Genomic DNA, 3,998 nt, shown 5'->3' on the forward strand with positions numbered 1-3,998 from the left:
CAATCCCACCACTCTGACACCTGCTTCCATTGTCACGGTTCCTTTTCTGAGCCTCCTGACTCCCTCTTTCTCTTATAAGGACCCTTGTGATTACATTGGGCACAACCAGATAACCCAGGATCATCTCAAGATCATTATATTTAATCACATGCGCTAAATCCTCTTCGCCATGTAAGGTGATATACTCACAGTTTCAACGACTGAGACTTGGACATCCCTGGAGGCTATTATGCTGCCAAACCCAGTAGCCCTTTCCATTTTCAAGCCAGAAGCTATTGGACATTTCTATATTTAACTCTGGCTCTACTCATCTCAACTGACCCAAAGTATTACTTGTAACTTCCTACTCCTTTACAAGACTGAGAGCGTCTAAGAAAAGCAGATGCTGTATTCTGCTTACTTACTGTTGCATTCTTCGTAGTCCTTAGCATGATGGAAAAAGAGTGAATAAAATGGACTTACTGAAAATTAAAAACTCCTGCCCATTGAAAGACATCACTGAATGCTTTCCCAGGCAGCTGCCGAAGATGGCGGAGGGGCAGGTCCTGGTGCTCGATGGCCGAGGCCATCTCCTGGGCCTCCAGGCGGCCATCATGACCAAGCAGGTGCTTCTGGGTTGAAAGATGGTGGTTGTGCAGCTGTGAAGGCATCAGCATTTATGGAAATTTCTATAGAAACAAGTTGAAGTACCTGGCATTCCTCTGCAAGCGGATGGACACCAACCCCTCCGGCGGCCCCTACCACTTCCGAGCCCCCAGCCGCATCTTCTGGCGGGCAGTGCGAGGCATGCTGCCCCACAGGACCAAGCGAGGCCAGGCCGCTCGGGACCGCCTCAAGGTGTTTGATGGGATCCCGCCACCCTATGACAAGAAACAGCAGATGGTGGTTCCTGCCGCCCTCAAGGTTGTGCATCTGAAGCCTGTGAGGAAGTTTGCCTACCTAGGGCGGCTGGCTCGTGAGGTTGGCTGGAAGTACCAGGCAGTAACAGCCACCCTGGAGGAGAAGACAAAGGAGAAGGCCAAGATCCACTACTGGAAAAAGAAGCAGCTCCTGAGGCTACGGAAGCAGGCCGAAAAGAACAGAGAGAAGAAAACTGACAAATTCACAGAGGTCCTCAAGACCCATGGATTCCTAGTCTGAGCGCAATAAAACTGTTTATTCTTAAAGCTTGGCCTGGCCTGCCCTTCCTCCATCGCCACCTTAGGATGTGGGGGACCCCCAGGGGCTGCCATCCAGGTGCCACAGGCAGTCTGGGGCTTAGAAGTCTGGGTATAGTGAAGCGGCCTTAGTCACTGCTGTTTAAGAAAGGCCATTTTAAAAGAGTAGACAGTTATAAGGACTGTGCAGGCAGAATTTGCCTGTGACCTATTCATTCATGAGAGTTTTAGGACATGGACAGTTGGAACAACCACTGGTGTTGCAATATTGGCAAAAGTGAGCTGGAAGACCTAATTGGAAGGGACCCCCGCATCGCTTACAAGGAGTCTGTTTAAGTGTCCCACATGGTCAGTACTATACTCTGCAGCTGTCAGGATGTGAGAGAATGCTTGGACAGCATGAGTCTGGGGTTCTAAAAGGTGTTTATGGAAGGGAAGTACGGCCCAAGGGGTCACAGGCATTGCCCTTGTGTCTTCCCTATATTTTGTGATCCAAAACTAATAAATTATTTTTAAAGAAAAAAAAAAAAGAAAAAGAAAGACATCATTGAGTAGCGGGGCAAAATTAGATGGGATTTCTGCTTTCAGCAATGTCTAAATAACAGGGACTAGGTTTACCTTCCTTCCTAAAACAACTAAAAAAATCTGGATAAAATATATGGCACAATAGTTATTAAGATTTGGACAACAAACAATGAAAGACAGTGAACCCTGAGAGATGGGAAATAAATGCAGTGAACCCTATACTTGCCTTGATGTGCCCCCTGGAGGGAGTTTCTGTCTGAAGCAGAGAATGGGATTCCAGGGAGAGTACTTTGATGGAGTCTGTGTGGATAGAGTTTGCAGGGTAAAGAGTTGGAGGATAGAAAAGAGACCTGTAGAGGGTCCTGCTCAAGTCTTCAGCTAAGTACTGATCAGTGCAGGTTTGTGAAGAAACTATCCAGGTCTGGGGAAAGAACTCTCTGAAAAGAATAGAAGAACAGTACCAGGAACTCACACAAAGCCAGAAATAGTTCCTATTCCCAGCAGGCAGAGTAGAAAACCTCATAATTCATGTGGCATTGGGTAGAGTTCTCAGAAGGCTTAGCTTCAGTTTTGAGACAAAGGTACCCTAGAATAAAGCCTGCTTCAGTACCAGATAACAAAGCTCAAAAGCAAGTTCTGAAAGGATAATACTGTTTGTAAGTAACTGAACTGCATCCCAGAACAAAGCTCAAAAATATTTACAGAAATACTACAATATCCAGCAAACAGAAAGGTAAAATTCTCAATGTCTGACATCCATTCAGCAATGAACAGAATTAACATTCTGAATTAACATTTGGAAGATGTCAAGTATGACCCATAATGAGGATGAAAATCAGTCAATAGAAACTGATCGAAGAAGTATACAGATAATAGAATTAGTAGATAAGACATTAATAGGGTTATTACAACAACATCCCATAAGTTCAAGAGGCTAGAGGAAAGACTGCACATGAAAACTAGACACATAGAAGACATAAAGTGATCCAAATTATCTTCCAAAGATGAAAATCTGATATTAAAAAATACAGCAGATTAAACACTGGAGAAAAAAAGATTAGTGAACTTGAAGACATACCTATAGAAGCTATCTAAAATAAAACCCAGAAAGAATTTTTTAAAAATTGAAAAACAATAAAGCCAAAACTAACACACCATTGTAAAGCAATTATACTCCAATAAAGATGTTAAAAAAAATTGAAAAATAAAATGAGCAGAGCATCACTTGAGGTGGAGGGGAAGCAACTTTAAGCATCAAATATACATGTAATTGGAGTCCCCAGAGCAGAGGAGGGATTTTCAGTTCTGATCTATTTTGAATACATTTGCTATGAATATTCATACATTATGTGGACGTATGCTTTAAATTCTCTTGGGTACACAGCGAGGAGAGAAATTGCTGGGTCCTAGGGATCATAAAAGTTTAACTTTTTAAAAAAACTGTCAAATAATTTTCCAAAGTGGTTTTATTATTTTACATTCACTACAGCAATGCATTAAAATTTCAGCTCCTTTGCATCCTTGCCAATGTTTTTACATTATCACTCTTTTTAATTTTATCCATCTTAATGGGCATGTAGTGATATGTCATTGTGGTTTTAATTTGTATTTCCCTGATGACTAATATTGTTGAGCCTCTTTTCATAGGCTTATGGGCCCTTCATATATATTTCTTTATGAAATGTCTGTTGAAATCTTTTCCCCCTTGTTTTATTGGGGTATTTCTCTTCTTATTATCAAGTTGTAAGAGTTATTTTATATATTCTGGGTACAAGTCAAATATGAGTATTGTAAATAGTTTCTCCTCTTCTGTGGCCTTTATCATTTTTATAGTGGTGTCTTTTTAAAAAGCTCTGTTGAGATATAATAGACATACAATAAACTACACATATTTAAAATACACAATTTGATCAGGTTCAAAATACATGTACACCCATGAAACACTGATTCCAATTAAGTTAATGAACATTTCCATCATTGTCAAAAGTCTCCTGGCGCCCCTTTTGAATACTTCTTTACTACTCTTCCATGTCCATCCCCAGGCAATTGAGTATTTACAATACTCAATCTACTTGTGTCACTATAGCTTACTTTGCATTTTCTATAATTTTATATAGATAAAATCATGTGTTACATCTTTTTTTCTAGTTTCTTTCATTAGCATAATTATTGTCAGATGTATCTACATAGTTTGTATAATGATATTTCTTCTCTTTTTATTGCTGAGTAGTAGTCCCTTGCATAAATATAGCACAATTTATGTATTTATTTATCTGATGATGAGCATTTGAATAGTTTCCAGATTTTGACTATTAA

General features: G+C 40.2%; 1 pseudogene; it reads left to right on the top strand.

Moving 5' to 3' along the window:
* Nucleotides 1-527: 527 nt before the first annotated feature.
* LOC132428051 (large ribosomal subunit protein uL13 pseudogene) lies at nucleotides 528-1,140 on the top strand (annotated as a pseudogene).
* Nucleotides 1,141-3,998: the final 2,858 nt, after the last annotated feature.

This window comes from Delphinus delphis, chromosome 7, assembly GCF_949987515.2.
Source record: "Delphinus delphis chromosome 7, mDelDel1.2, whole genome shotgun sequence".
Classification (NCBI taxonomy): domain Eukaryota; kingdom Metazoa; phylum Chordata; class Mammalia; order Artiodactyla; family Delphinidae; genus Delphinus; species Delphinus delphis.